This window comes from Rhinopithecus bieti, unplaced genomic scaffold, assembly GCF_001698545.2.
Source record: "Rhinopithecus bieti isolate Rb0 unplaced genomic scaffold, ASM169854v2 scaffold_12049, whole genome shotgun sequence".
In the NCBI taxonomy this organism is placed as follows: domain Eukaryota; kingdom Metazoa; phylum Chordata; class Mammalia; order Primates; family Cercopithecidae; genus Rhinopithecus; species Rhinopithecus bieti.
The window spans coordinates 3,126,198-3,141,735 of record NW_016807278.1 but is presented as its reverse complement, the minus strand read 5'-3'; the positions used below and the strand labels follow the sequence as shown (position 1 = coordinate 3,141,735).

General features: G+C 46.9%; 1 protein-coding gene across 2 annotated transcripts in view; it reads right to left on the bottom strand.

The window, feature by feature from the left end:
• Positions 1–8,688, bottom strand: part of PIK3C2B (phosphatidylinositol-4-phosphate 3-kinase catalytic subunit type 2 beta) — a 71,008-nt gene extending 62,320 nt beyond the window's left edge. The window contains exon 1 of one of the 2 annotated variants that reach the window (XM_017881028.1): positions 8,224–8,688. The gene's annotated coding sequence lies outside the window, so the exon portion shown is untranslated. The remainder of the gene's footprint in view (positions 1–8,223) is intronic. The other variant, XM_017881025.1, reaches the window with a different exon arrangement.
• Between the last annotated feature and the right edge of the window lie 6,850 nt (positions 8,689–15,538).

Genomic DNA, 15,538 nt, shown 5'->3' with positions numbered 1-15,538 from the left:
AAGTGCTGGGATTACAGGCTTGAGCCACCGCGCCCGGCCACATTGTTATCATTTTTAATGTGTTCTACTGCATTTATGTGCATTCTGCTTTGGATTATCCCTACTAATGATTAGAATAAAAATAATAGCTTTTATTTGTATAGGTATTTATAGTTACAAAGCACTTTTATAGACATTAGCCCACTAATCTTAAGAATAAGGCTGGGCATGGTGGCTCACGCCTGTAATCGCAGCACTTTGGGAGGCCGAGGTGGGCGGATCACCAGAGGTCGGGAGTTCGAGATCAGCCTGGCTAACATGGTGAAACCCCGTCTCTATTAAATATACAAAGTTAGCTGGGCGTGGTGGTGCACACCGGTAATCCCAGCTACTTGGGAGGCTGAGGCAGGAGAATCGCTTGAACCTGGTAGGTGGAGGTTGCAGTGAGCTGGGATGGTGCCACTGCACTCCAGCCTGGGTGACAGAGTGAGACTCAGTCTCAAAAAAAATAAAAAGAATAAAGATGGCTGGGTGCGGTGGCTCACGCCTGTAGTCCCAGCACTTTGGGAGGCTGAGGCAGATAGATCATCTGAGGTAGGGAGTTCGAGACTAGCCTGGCCAACGTGGTGAAACCCTGTCTCTACAAAAATACAAAAAGTAGCCAGGCATGATGACGGGTGCCTGTAATCCCAGCTACTTGGGAGGTGGAGGTGGGAGAATATCTTCATCCTGGGGGACAGAGGTTGCAGTGACCCAAGATTGCACCATTGCACTCCAGCCTGGATGACTGGGGGAGATTCCATCCCCCCCCAAAAAAAAAAAAAGATTACCTCTTATTTATTTATTAACACAGTTACCAACACATCTTTTAAGTAACATCCTTCATTTTTTGTTTGGTTTTTTGTTTAAGATGGAGTCTAGCTCTGTCACCCAGGCTGGAGTGCAGTGGCGCAATCTCCACTCACTGCAACCTCCACCTCCTGGATTCAAGCAATTATCCTGCCTCAGCCTCCACAGTAGCTGGGGTTACAGGCACACGCCACCAGGCCCAGTTAATTTTTGTATTTTCAGTAGAGACGGGGTTTCATTATGTTAGCCAGGCTGGTCTTGAACTCCTGACCTCAGGTGATTCGCCCTTCTCAGCCTCCCAAAGTGCTGGTACAGGCGTGAGCCACTGCACCCAGCCTTCGTTTTTTAAAGAGACAAGGTATCACTCTGTTGCCCAGGCTGGTTGTGCAGTGGCACAATCATAGCTCACTGTAACCTCAAACTCCCCAGGTCAAGTGATCCTCCCACGTCAGCCTCTCAAGTAGCTAGGACTACAGGTGCACACCACCATGCCTGGCTAATTTTTAAATTTTTGTACAGATAAATCTCGTTCCATTGCTCAAGCTGAACATTCTTACTTTTATCATTTCAACATGTACCTACAAACACCTCATTAAGTATAAAACATTCTTTTCCACTAAGCCTTTAAACCGCATGGATTACCTCGTATTTATCTTTGGCTCCCTCAGGATGCTTAGCACAATGTTTTACACGAAGTACATGCTCAGTACAGAACCGTTAATACTGTGTTCTCAGCGTGGTCTGACCAACCCAGAGGAGAAGAGTTAACAGCTCCTCGTCATAGGATCAGAGGTTCGGAGGCTGTTTGAGGAAGGCAAAATTGTAATGTATTTTTCCAGGTAGACATCCCATAGTATTTATCAGATTCTTGGAGTCTAGAGATCTCCAAAATAATAAACACCACAGTTCTAGTTTCTATAATCTCTAGGAAATGCTGCCTAAGACTGTATATATATAACTCTTGGGCCACGTTATCACAATCAATTTATATTGAGCTTATAGGATGACCCCACTCCATGAAGAAACTCATCCATTTACCTGCATTTTGGGTAGGAGCAGGGGTATGATGTGGTTCCTTCAAGGTCAGGGATCACACTCAATTCAAGGTTGTATTCCTAGAATTTAGCACAAAACTGCTCTTGAGGAATAATAATTACAAGAACTATGAGCTGTTGAGTCACCATTTACATGCATCAGGCACTGCTCTAAGTAGTTCATTAATTAACTCATTTCATTTTACAACAAATTTTGTCTGGTATTATTATTTCCCCCATCTTACATATGAAAAAAGTGATGCACAGATAAATTAAGTAACTTTTCCAAGATCACACAGCTTGTAAGTGGTGGAGCCAGGCTTTGAACCCAAGTAACCTGGCTCCACAGCCATACTCTTAAGCATGTGCTGAACTTGCACTGCCCCTCATTTGATGAATGAATGAATCAATGTAAGAATGAATGAGCAGAGGCACTGAAGATGTTTTTGTTGAATGAACAATTAACCAATCATTAACTAACCCACCTTTTGTCTCTACCCTGTATAATCTATAGGATTATCAAGACAGTCCTTCTCAAACTTTCCTTGCGTTTAACTAGAGAATCTCTCCAAGTAATTCCCTATCTATCAGTATAGAATTCCTGTCAGTAACATTAAAAAGCTTGGTTTAATTCTCAGTGAACTACTCTTAGTGGACTAAGAACTATGAGTGAACTAAGTTTTCTCAGAACACCAAGCACTAGGCAAGGGTTTTCCCTGTCCTCTTCACCAAGCACTAGGCAAGGGTTTTCCCTGTCCTCTTCACTGCTGTGCATGCACAGGAGTGTCAGTGCACATTCAATGTACAACAGTGGAATGAATGCCCAAAAGATAAAATGCAAACTCCTTCAATGGCTCTGGCCAGATTAAACTGCTTTCAGTTCACCTCGTTCACCACCCTCCATTCCCCATCCTGCCCCAATTCCTACTTACTGTTCAGATCTCTGCAAACATTTCATTTCCTCCAAGAAGTCTAACCATCAAAAAGGCCCCACTTATGAGTTCACAAGGCAACCCATGTTTCCCCTACTCAATGACTTAAAAGTACCTAAAGTCACTAGTAAACAATCAAGATGTTTGTCAAATTAATGAATAAATCAATGAGTTCCTTTTTAACACAATCTGATAGACTTAAACCCTTGTGATCCTATCCTCTTCCAGAAACGACTTTAAGAACCACTTGTGTTATTACTGGCTCATGGGGAAGCTCCATCTCATTCAGGACTTAAGCCTCACAAACATTTTTCTTTTCTCACAGGCCCCTTCAGTATAGCACAGAAGGAACACAGGTTCTAGAGGTTTCCTGACCTAGACTCAAACTTTGGCTCCTCTCAAATTAATTGTGCAAGCTTTTTTTATTATTATTATTTTTAGAGACAGGGTCTTACTCTGTCACCCAGGCTAGAGTGAAACCTGGATGCAATCAGAGTGGCACAATTATAGCTTACTGCAGCCTCAAACTCCTAGGCTCAAAAGATCCTCCCACTTCAGCCTCCTAAGTAGCTGAGACCACACACCCTGATTTTTTTTATTTTTATTTTTAGTAGAGACAAGGCCTCGCTATGTTGCCCAGGCTGGTCTCGAACTCCTGGGCTCAAGTGATCCTCCCATGTCAGTCTCCCAAGTGCTGAGATTACAGCATAAGCCACTATTCCTGGCCCCTATCTTTTAATTTTAAAAAAATCTGCCTCCTTAAAGTCTAGAGTGAAAATCTAATATCTCTGGCTATAATGTTCTTCTCCCAGGATCCCAAAACAACCCATTTGCAAACCACCTCCCTTTTCTTGGTCAGAATTGAATCCACTCCACTGGTGCTTGCAGTCACATCAATTTCTTTCACTCTCTGGGAGACACACAGCAAGGCGAGTCAGGAATGGGACAAACACTCTGCTTTCAGAAAAGGAGGGCTCTTAGGGAGATGTCAACAGTTGAAAGGCTCCATCATTATTACTATCTGGGCTTTGGTTACACAGGTCTTACTTCTGCTTCCGGACTACAGTGAACCTCTCTCTTCTTCCTTCTCTATACCCTGAGGGTCTCTGCCCCCCAAAGCACAAATGTCTTCTGATGCTTTAGTCTCCTTAAACAGGGTGATGATCTGGGGTGAGTGAATTCCATCCCAATGTCCCAATGTTTTGGGGAAGTAAATTTCCCAAAAACAAAGCCACTAATTGGGTCGGCACAAACTCCAAAGTGCGGCAGGATAGGTCCTTTCATGGGTCATGTTGTGATCTGCGGGGTAGGCATTCAGTTCCAGCATTGCTACTAACTGTATGACCTTGAGAAAGTCACTTTTTCTCAGAGAAGTGATGGCCCAGGTTCTTTCCAATTTTGATACTCTATGTGATTATACAAAATGCAAGAACAAGCTGGGAGAGGTGGCTCATGCCTGTAATCCCACCACTTTGGGAGGCTGAGGTGGGAGGATCACTTGAGACCAGAAGTTCAATCTAGGCAACATAGTGAAATCCTGTCTCAACAGAAGAAGGAAAAAAAAAAAAAATGCAAGAATAGTCCCTCAAGTTTCATTTTATAAAACAGATGCATGGCCGGGCGCGGTAGCTCAAGCCTGTAATCCCAGCACTTTGGGAGGCCGAGACAGGAGGATCACGAGGTCAGGAGATCGAGACCATCCTGGCTAACACGGTGAAACCCCGTCTCTACTAAAATACAAAAAAACTAGCCGGGCGAGGTGGCGGGCGCCTGTAGTCCCAGCTACTCCGGAGGCTGAGGCAGGAGAATGGCGTAAACCCGGGAGGCGGAGCTTGCAGTGAGCTGAGATCCGGCCACTGCACTCTAGCCCGGGCAACAGAGCAAGACTCCGTCTCAGGGAAAAAAAAAAAAAAACAGATGCAAAATAAAGCAGATATGAAAACACCAAAACAAGAAATCTGCCTTAATTTCCCCAGGATCCTCCAAGTCCCTAAACCTTCTATTAGTGTTGCTCAGAAGGCAGCAATATGACTTGATCAGGTTATCCCACATCTCCTCCTTCCTTGGAAGGTAGAGATAGAAATAAAAATGCATAGAAAAGCAGATGAGGCCCAGACAAATTTATTCGGCCTACATGCCCATGAGATGTCCCAGGCTGGTGACGTCTCATGGGCATTCAAGGAATCTATTAAGAATGAATTCTGAGGCTGGACATGGCGACTCACACCTGTAATCCCGGCCCTTTGGGAGGCTGAGGCAGGCGGAACACCTGAGGTCAGGAGTTCGAGACCAGCCTGGCCAACATGGTGAAACCCTGTCTCTACTAAAAATACAAAAAATTAGCCAGGCATGGTGACACATGCCTGTAATCCCAGCTACTCAGGAGGCTGAGCCACGAGAATCCCTTGAACCTGGGAAATGGAGGTTGCAGTGAGCCGAGATGGCACCACTGGAGTACAGTGGTGTCTCCAAAAAAAAAAAAAAAAAGCAAACATGAATTCTGAGGCCGGACACAGTGGCTCATGCCTATAATCCTAACACTTTAGGAGGCCAAGGCAGGAGGTTCCTTTGAGACCAGCCTGGGCAACATACTGAGACCCCATCTCTACAAAAAAATTAAAAAATTAGCCACACACAGTGGTGCATGCCTGTAGTCCCAGCTACTCAGGGTGGGAGCTGAGGTTGAAGGATCATTTGAGCCCACTGCACTCCAGCCTAGGCAACAGGGAGAGACCCTGTCTCAAAAACAAATAAAAAGAATGAACTCCACAATTTTGCTGTTCCTTTCTGTTCTCCCAAGACCCAGTATTTCTCTGAGTAGCACTGAGGCTATGAGCACAGGGTATGGAGTGAGACTGCTTTCTTCAAATCCCACTTCTATCATGTACTAGCTGGCTGACATCAGTGAGTGTTAGCGATTACATTACTTGCCAGCTCAGCGTTATCCTGTCTATAGGCAGTAGCCAGTCTTTGGAAGGTGTTTATCCCTCCTCAATTCCTACAAATATCATGAGGCAGCCTCTCCTTCTCTCCCAGTTCCCATCCTGCCAACACTATTTAAAGAAAAATACGCAAGGAATATAGCAGTTACCTTGGTATTGTCACATTACTCCTTCCTGAGCAGGAAAGAAAAGGTCCCAAAACATCCCCTACTCCATGTGGCCCTCAGATCCCACCCTGTCCCCATCCCTGACAGTTCTCCCTCCCTTACGAGGGAGGCTAAACCCACTATGAATAATCATTTGTAAAGTACTCTGTAGTTTTCAGGGTACTTTTGCACACATCATTTTGTTTAGTTCTTGGTAAGCAGTATTCCATTATTAATCCTGTGAGCCATGGCTACTCCCCCACCTCCATTTACAAGTAAACAAACTAAATATTAGGTCCACAAATTGTCTGTGCTCACATAGCTAAAAAGAAAGTCACACCAAGACACTGTTTTCTCTACTACTTCACATTATGATGTCCAAGTTCACATCCTGAGAACATGAGGAGCCTGAACCTTACGGCTAGTTACAAGCCACTAAAAGGAACAGAGACCTCCTCATTTTTCTACCCACTGGTCCAGGCAGGGCTATCCAGGCTGAAGGACCACAGACATGATACAGATGCAAAGCACCAGGCACAGGAGGAGTGGGGACACCACTAAGAGGGGACCAAAGGCCCACGAGGGTATAGAGTATCTGCCAGAGCATACTAGGTCATGACAAAGACCAAAGGCATTCCAGACCACCAAGGAAGTTCAAAGGAGCTCCCCCAGAAACAGCCCAAGTCCTCAGATAAACTGACCCTTCCTCACCCAGCACACCCCTTGGCCCTTTCTCACTTATGCTTCCAGTGGAGAAGGAAATGGACAAGCAGCCAGGCCTGAGAGCTTGATCAGATTCAGCTATACACACTTAGCAGGAAGCTCAAAGCCATGGAAATCAAACCTCAGGCTCTCCCAAAGGCCAAAGGAGAAGTAGCCACAGCCTGGGTCTAGAGCTCCAGCACAGAGCCACCATCTCTTCAGACCCTGGTTGCCAAGCAGAGCTATAAAATGTGCCTCGACTTAATTTTTCCGTGGACACAACCTCAAGATGGGACCGCCAGACTCTGGAGGAGCTGGGATTCCAAAGGCTCACTGCCTCTCTGCTTTGGAATCGGCAGCTGGAGTTGGGAGAGGGAAGTATTTTGGGGTCCGCGTTGCCACCCGTGGGCCATTTCTCTTCCTAATATCTTCCCAAGGCCTAATGCAGCAACAGAGTAAGTTTTCATTCAGCACTGATTCAGGGTTGGAATTTAGTGCAAATTGCTTACATCTGCCTGGCCATATCCCAAATAGGTAGTTTAGAGCAAGGAGGGGCAGCACTGGCCCACTTCTCGGAGCCCGGGCAGCTGCCTGCTAAAGAATCTGGTGCCATGCTGGGACCAGCCAGCCCAGGGTACAAAACTCTCCAACAGAGTTGAGAAAAAACAGCCCAAGAGGGCTGCCAGAGACAATACAGCGATTCCATCCCACGCATGATTGGAAGGACTGGGGCAGGGAAGCTACGAAGACCCCAGAAGCGGGTGGAGATGAAGAGAAAGCAGGCCTGAAGGAGCAAGAGCAATGGCAGATCTCACTCACACTCACACACACACACCCTCTTCAACATCAGCCAGCTAGGGTGTGTGCACTAACCTCATACATTTGGTAACCTCTTCCCACAACCCAGGAGCCTGCCAAGCCCCTGGGATCCCCACCCTACTCCACCCCACACCAGCTTGGCAGCCTTGCTTGCGCTTCCTGCTGCGATTGCTCCTCCAACATCAAAGTCACCGCTGTCGGGAGCTGAAAATAAGAGACAAGTATAGGCCAGGAGAGCAGCACCTTCTCCCAGCACCGGCGAACTCAGGCCTGAGGGTCCCTCTCCCTCTTTCAAGCTTTCAGTCTCCTGCTGCTGCAGTATCCTTATAAGGGAGAATCCAATTCTACCCTCCGCCCGGCTAAGAAATGTACACATTCCCCAGGCAAAGGCCGACTTTTCACCCAGTCCACAGAAGGCACTAACCCCATCACAGGACAGGTTTTGCTTTTTTTATTTCTCATCTTAAATAAACAAACCCCAAAGCCATTGGCTGGTTCAGATCGCCCTGCAGCTGGGAGCCAGGAAGTGTGTTTAGCTAGAAGGGGGTGGGGACGCGGGTGCCTGGAGCCCCAGAGGCCCTGAAGCTGCTGGAGTGGAGTGGGGTGGGGTGAGGGGCAACCTGCTCTGCGCGGCGGGCAGGAGCTCAGGCTCCCACGGCGTACGCCGCTCAGCCCGCCGCCAGGAACCTTCGGCTGCTTCCATTGTTGCACCTCCGCTGTTGCCATGTTGGAGGGAGAGCCCCCTGACCTCGGCTGCCTCCACTCTGGGGGCACTTTGCAGACCCTGGGGCCGATGCTACGCGCAGGGTGCGTGTCCTACCTGCGCTAGCTGCTGGCTCTGCTGCAACACCCGACGTGTCTTGTGCCCGGCGACGTGGGCTGCTCGCTCCGCGCCTCACGGGCTCGCTCTGCGGCTCCAGGCGCCTCTTGCACCAGCGCGAGAGGCGCTGGCCGGCCGCACGCCGCCTGCTCCCGGGCCGCTCCCCTCTCCAGGCTCCGCACAGACCCTAGGCTCCAAGGGGCAGAGGGAGAGGTAGCAAAGAGCGCAAGGACCAGCTTGGGGGGGTGGGGAGGAGTGCTCTCCACCAAGAGCGTGCGCGAGCTCGCAGAGTCAGGCCACCCCGGGTGAGACAATAGCGGGAGCAGCGGGCGAGAGAGGGGAAGCCATCTCCCGGACACCCGGCGCACTGCACGGCGACGCGAGGCTCGGCCAGACCCTGCCTGGACAGGCAGCCACCCGGCCGCCGGCTCCAGCCGCAGCGCCGAATCCGCCGCGAGCCGGAGGGCGGGGCGGCTGCTGGAACCCGGGCAGTCCTTCGCTTCTCCCCTCCCCTTCCCCCTCCTCCCCTTCTCTTCTCTTCTCCTCTCCCCTCCGACTCCCGCCCCACTTGCCATTGCGTCGGGGAAGAGAAACGCGCTGGCGTCAAGTTGTGCTCTGCAACCCAAGAGCCAGGATTTCCACTCCCCACTTGGGTGAGGGTTTTTGCGGATGGTCGTTACTTTCCCCTGCTGGAACCTTGGCTTTGGGTCAGAGGAAAGCGCAATCCTTCTGCTAGAAATGACGGTGCTGAGGTCGTTATCCGCTTCAGGAATTTCTACCATAATTACGGTAGCGATGTTCGGGGGATCCCCTACCTTGAGGGTTAGGTGGGGGTAGAGAGAGGCTGTCTCCGGGTTTTACACGCTCAGTGTCATTCGTCTTTCTGTCTCCTTCCTTCCTCCCTTTCTGGAAGGGGAGTCTCGTTTGTTTTTATATTCGCCCAGGTGGATCTTCCGAGCTGCGATCCAGAAAATAGCAGTCAGCCTAAGTGGGGAGGGGAGATAGAGGATCCTCCAACCCAACTAGGGTAGTGGGGGGGAAAAAAAACCTTTCATACAATGTTATATTTTAATTTTCTACTCTAAATACCTTTCTTCCAGCAGTGGTCTCTGGAAGAATTTTCCTAAAGGCTCCACCCAAAAGAAACCATGAGTTGGCCAGATCCTCGTTTGCATTTCGTTTGTATAGTACCAACGATCACTGATCTCAAAGTATATTTTCCTAAAAACGTGAATCGTGTTTTCCTCCACTGCCCTCATTTCTTCTTTCTTTCTCGACAGACTATGAAGATTAACACCTGATTCTCAGCCTCTCAAGTAAAACCATGATTAAATAAATTTGTTATGCTTTTCTCTTGTTAACTTGTCTTTTGTTACAGAAGTGTCGGCTATGACTCTTATGATGGGGAGGAAAGGGATCACCCCCCTTTCTGCTCCTACAATGCCTTCTGTACCCAATGCTTGTGACTGGGTAGTCCACTTCACCCTCTGAATATCAAGAGTAGCATCCTCACCTATCACGCAGGGCTGTCATAATGATCAAAGGAGAGAATGTAGGTGAAACATCTTGATAATTAACTGAAGGCAGCTTGGTCTACACATATGTCATAATGTATATGATGCTACTCCTGATCTCAGGAGCCACAGGGGTTAAAAAATGTGTCCATGCACGTATTCACCACTTGTTCATCATACAAATATTTATGACAGCTTACTCTGTGTCTATCATCAGGTCAAGCTCAGGAGCCTGAGAGAACACAGTGTAACAGGGGCCATTGGTCGTTCTATGCTGCTGGGGTGAAAAGTCTGAAGGAAAGAACTAACAGGAAGTAGGCCTGGGTAGCTGAGTGGATGATCAGATCACAGGCTTTATCAAGCATTTTGGTAAGGAAAAAATTGAGTAAAGAGAAACCAGGGCATGCCAAAAAGTTTAGCTGCTGTAGGTGATAGAGAACCTGCTATGCACAAATGGAGCTGGGAAGTAGTGTGACCAGAAAAAAACTTCCTGGCATATTATACAGAAGGATTTGGAGGATGCACTGCATGTCTTCCCTGTGCCCCTCCAGATCTTCCTGGTCCTCTGGCTTCCTAGACGGGGTTGGCCAATGGGAGCCATGGCTGAAGACTGGATAAGGAGGGAGGTCAGGGGAAACTGGATATTTCTTCTTCAGGATTCCTCTCTTTGGGGTCACAGTGCACTGACTGCCACCCTCAACCAAAGATCACAGCTTCCACAGGTGGTTCTCCCCTCCCTCTCTCTTTTTTTTTTTTTCTTGAGACAGAGTCTCTGTCGCCCAGACTGGAGTGCAGTGGCTCACTGCAACCTCTGCCTCCCGAGTTCAAGCAATTCTCCTGCCTCAGCCTCCTGAGTAGCTGGGACTACAGGCGCATGCCACCACACTCAGCTAAATTTTTTATTTTTTAGTAGAGACAGCGTTTCACTGTGTTAGCCAGGATGGTCTCAATCTCCTGACCTGGTGATCCACCCTCCTCAGCCTCCCAAAGTGCTGGGATTACAGGCATGAGCCACTGTGCCTCTCTCTTGATTCAGGAAATCACTCCCCTGCTTTGATTTTTCGGGCCTGGGGGTGGAAACATTGATTTGCTACTGGCCCTAGTAGATTGTACATTATTTCTTGTGGTTTTTAAAATTGTCTCCTTATTTTTTAACTTCTCCTGAAATTACCCCTCAAGTGCAGTGTGCCATTTGCTTTCTGCCAGGACCTAATAACACAGCTTAGGAGTGCAGCCTGGGAGCTCAACAGAGAAACCATGGCTACTTTCCAGGTGGGAAATCAGGGAATCTCAAAAACAGTGCCAGAGTTGTGGCAGTGGGGATGAAAAAACCAGGTGGATACAAGAGATAGTTATTAAGAGAAATCAATAAAATTTGATAAATATGTAAAATGTAGGAAATTAGGGAAGAGGAGGACTCTGGAATTATTCCCCATTTGAAGCTTTCGAAATTGTTGGCAGGTGGTACCATTCCCTAAGTTAAGGACAATTAGTAAGACAGGGCCCAGGTGTTGGCAGAGGGATCTTGAACTTAATTTTGAACATGTTGGGTTTGAGGTATCTGTGGAATGTCTAGATGGGGATGTCTAGTAGACAGCAAACTGATGAAACTAAACTCAAATTGGGGTGTGGATAAGTGATAGCAGCTTTGGATTCTGTAGGTTATAGGTGGTCAGTGAAGTTAAAAGCCTGTATGAGGTTGTCCAGATGGGCATAAGGAGGAAAGAAGAAACAATCAGAGAGGTAAGAGAAAAACTGGAGGCCACAGAGTGTCAGAAACTAAGGTGGGAGAATCTCAGAAGAGAATGACTGGATAACAAGTGCAGCAGGAACCTCCAGGAGGGTAGGGCTGGAAAATGCCCTTTGGATGGGCAAGAAAGTCACTGGTGCTCATGGAGTAAGAGTGGTCATAGTTAAACCAGCCTCCAGTGGGTTCTAGGCCTAATTCATTCCCTGATTCAAAGCTGGTACTCAATAAATTCTTGGTCAGTAAGTGAATGAATGAACCTGGATCTAGAATAAAAGAGACATGCTTTTTCTAGAAGCTTGGCAATTTAAGACAAGGAGAAATATAAGGCAGTGGGTACAAGGGAATGCAGGATCAAAGGGGAGATTTTTGTTTTTTCTTTTTAGGATAAGAAAGGCTTAAGCGTGTTCATATGCTGAAGAGTAAGACCAAGGAGAGCAAGATCATGAATAGGAGGGAGTTGGGACCCAGGCATATGAGGTGGAGCTGCCTCTGACATCTTTGAGAGGAAGGCTGTACAAAAGCAGAGGCATTTGTAGATTGGTAAAGAGACTACAACTTGAGACTAGCTGTTGAGAGGACTGGTTGCTGTCTGGTAGTCTCTAAGCAATCTGCTGAGAGAAAGGGGCTCAAGATGAGGTTAAAGGCTTAAAGAAAGTGGTTAAGGTTGCCGGGCGCGGTGGCTCACGCCTATAATCCCAGCACTTTGGGAGGCCCAGGTGGGTGGATCACCTAAGGTCTAGAGTTCCAGACCAGCCTGACCAACATGGAGAAACCCAGTCTCTACTAAAAATACAAAAGTAGCTGGGCGTGGTGGCGCATGCCTGTAATCCCAGCTACTCGGGAGGCTAAGGCAGGAGAATCACTTGAACCTGGGAGGCAGAGGTTGCGGTGAGCTCAGATTGCGCCATTGCACTCCAGGCTGGGCAAAAAGAGTAAAACTCCATTTCAAAAAAAAAAAAAAAAAGTGGTTAAGGTTAAAATAGAAAGGCATAAGGAATGAGAATGGTAGTTCCAGAGAGAGGAGAGAGAGAATTATCAGCAGAGTTGAAGATACAGCTGGCACTGGATACTCTAATATGTTGTGGCTATGAATAAAAACATCCGAATGTTTTCATCATTTTCTTCTGCAGCACTTGGAAGCCCAGGTGTAGAACATGAGGTCAGGTTTCCAAGATAGGTACAGTGGAGGCATAAAGGGAAAAGAGTGCACCTGACAAAAGACGAAGTCCTCAAGGAGGGAAGTGAAGCTCAGCACAGGCTGTGAATCTTGAAGAAGGGGGAGGAAAGGGACTGGGCTACCTCTAGTCTTATTTCCCTTCCAATCTTTTCTCAAGCAACCCAGCCAGGGTGATGTTTCCAAAGCAAACATCTGCTTCTCCTGCTTAAAATCAACTAACATGTAGGGCATGGGATTTTTTGACTTTGGTTTTTAAACATCTGTATTCTCAGAGCCTAGAACAATGCCTGGCACTTGTGCTCACAAAATTTTTGGCAGATGAATTAATGGATGATTTTCTCTAACTCTTAAAGTCCAATCTACTAAGGAAACTGAATTCTCTCACTGTCAGACCTTGCTTTTCACTCTAGCCTCAGAGAACAAGGACTTTGTCTTGTGCATCCCTGCATCTCCCAAACTGCACCTACCACACAGTATTCAATAAATAAGTATTGAATGGCCTCCCACATTCCAATGTAAACTTTATACTTGGGACTTACAAAACTGCCTACAGTTCCTAGAAAACACAATATTCTCACCTAACGGCCCTTCCACATGGTTTCCTGGAAAGGGCCTCCTACCTCCAATCCCCATCTCTACCCACTTCCCTTTATGTGGCTGTCTCTCTACACGGTAGGCAGAAAAATGGTCTCCCGAAGGAGGAAATGTCTACTTCCTAATCCCTGGAACCTATGGCTGCATTATTTTATGTGGCAAAAGGATTTTATGGATGTGATTAAGTTAAGGCCCTTGGGAGTGGAAGATTAGCCTGGATTACCCAGGTGGGCCCAATCTAATCACGTCAGTCCTTCAAAGCTGGGAACCTTTCCTAGCTGAAGTCAGAGAGAGATGTGATGACGCAAGAATGGTCAGAAAAATGCAACACTGCTGGCCTGAAAGTTGAAGCATGGAGGTCTTGAGCCAGAGGGTGTGAATGGCCTCTAGAAACCGGAAAAGTAAAAAACAGATTCTGCCCTAGAGCCTCCAGGAAGGAACATGACCCTGCAGATACCTTGATTTTAGCCCAGTGAACCCCATGTTGGGCTTTTGATCTGCAGAACTTTAGGATAATAAATTTATGTTCCTTTAATCCACTAAATTTGTGGTCATTTGTTACAGCAGCAGTAACAAACTAATACATCCTACAACGAAATCTCTGCAAAACTTCCCTAGAGTGCCTCCTAAGAGTGTCTAGACACACCCAATAGCTACTCGGATTGTTACACTGATCATGAGTGTTATAATTGCTTGTCCACTTTTTTCTGAATTGTGGAGGTGACAGAAGAGGAGTGCAACAGACTGTAAGCTCCTTAAAGACAAGGAATCTCCATTATTTTCACCTTTGAATTTCTAGGCCTAATTCATTGCATGATTCAAAGCTGGTGCTCAATAAATTCTTGGTCAATAAGTGAATGGATGAAAACCTGGATCTAGTTTACGGGAAGACAGAGTGACTGAGCCAGAAAATGAAAAGCTTGAAAGTCTAAGATTTCAGTGGTGACCGGGTGTGATGGCTCATGCCTGTAATCCTGGCGCTATGGGAGGCCTAAGCTGGTGGATTGCTTGAGCCCAGTGGTTTGAGACCAGCCCGGGCAATATGGCAAAACCTCATCTCTACAAAAAACACAAAAAATTAGCTGGGCATGGTGGTGTGTACCTCTATTCCCAGCTACCCCGGAGGCTGAGGTGGGAGGATCACCTGAGTCCAGGAGGTCGAGGCTGCAGTGAGCCATGATGGTGCAACTGCATGCCAGCCTGGGCAACAGAGTGAGGTCCTATCTTAAAAAAAAAAAAAAAAAAAAAAAAGGATTTCAGTGGTAATAATAAGTAGATTACTGGTCAGGGAGCAAATGGCTGAAATCAATGGAAGGAGATGATGATAGAATCTGTTTATCTGTGCTATATTCTCTCATAGCTCTGCTCTAGGCTAGGACTAATCCGTAATACAACTCCAAGCTAATATTTTGAAAGGCAGTATTTAAAACAATTTTATTTTAAAATCCTTCAGTAGGCTTTCTTCAAAAATATTCAAATATCTTTGAAGATGTTAGAGATGGGGTGGGGTGCTCTGTAAATATTTTATGGACAGATTGACCTCTTCAATCCTTTGACTCTTACTGGCTTTGAAATCAGTCCTACTTCTTCCCTATACCTTTTCAATGATCCATGACATTTGAGGGCTGCATTGTTCAGGGAGTATTTATTCCAGTATCTGAGCTCTTGATACGGTGTAAGATTCTTGGGCTCAGCCAGGCATGGTGGTTCATGCCTCTAATTCCAACACTTTGTGAGGCTGAAGCAGGAGGATCCCTTGAGTTAAGGGAGTTCAAAGGTAGCCTGGGCAACATACCAAGACTCCATCTCTACGAAAACATTTTTTTAAAAAAATTCACCAGGCATGGTGGTGCATGCAGGTAGTCCCAGCTACTCTGGAGGCAGAGGTGAGAGAATCACTTTAGCCAGGAGATTGAGGTCACAGTAAGCTGTGATTGCAACACTGTCTCAAAACAAACAAACAAACAAAAACAACCTGTACTATGCATATTCTTAGTACCTTGTGATGGTCTCAGCTCCAAAGATTCTATGCACTATACTGTGATGATAGAAGACTGGGCCCCAGAGTGGGTAGCTACGCCTTGGTGTTGGTTTGGGGAAGTCTGGGAAGGAAGGGTCCACAACTTTCCCCCTCTGTGCCTAGCTCACTGCTGTGGAAGCAGTGGGTAATCAGATTGATGGTGACTTTTTTCAAAGGCAATGAGTCTGATGAGGAGGGTAAAAAACATCCCTTTAAAAATTATTATAGGCCGGGCGCGGTGGCTCAAGCCTGTAATCCCA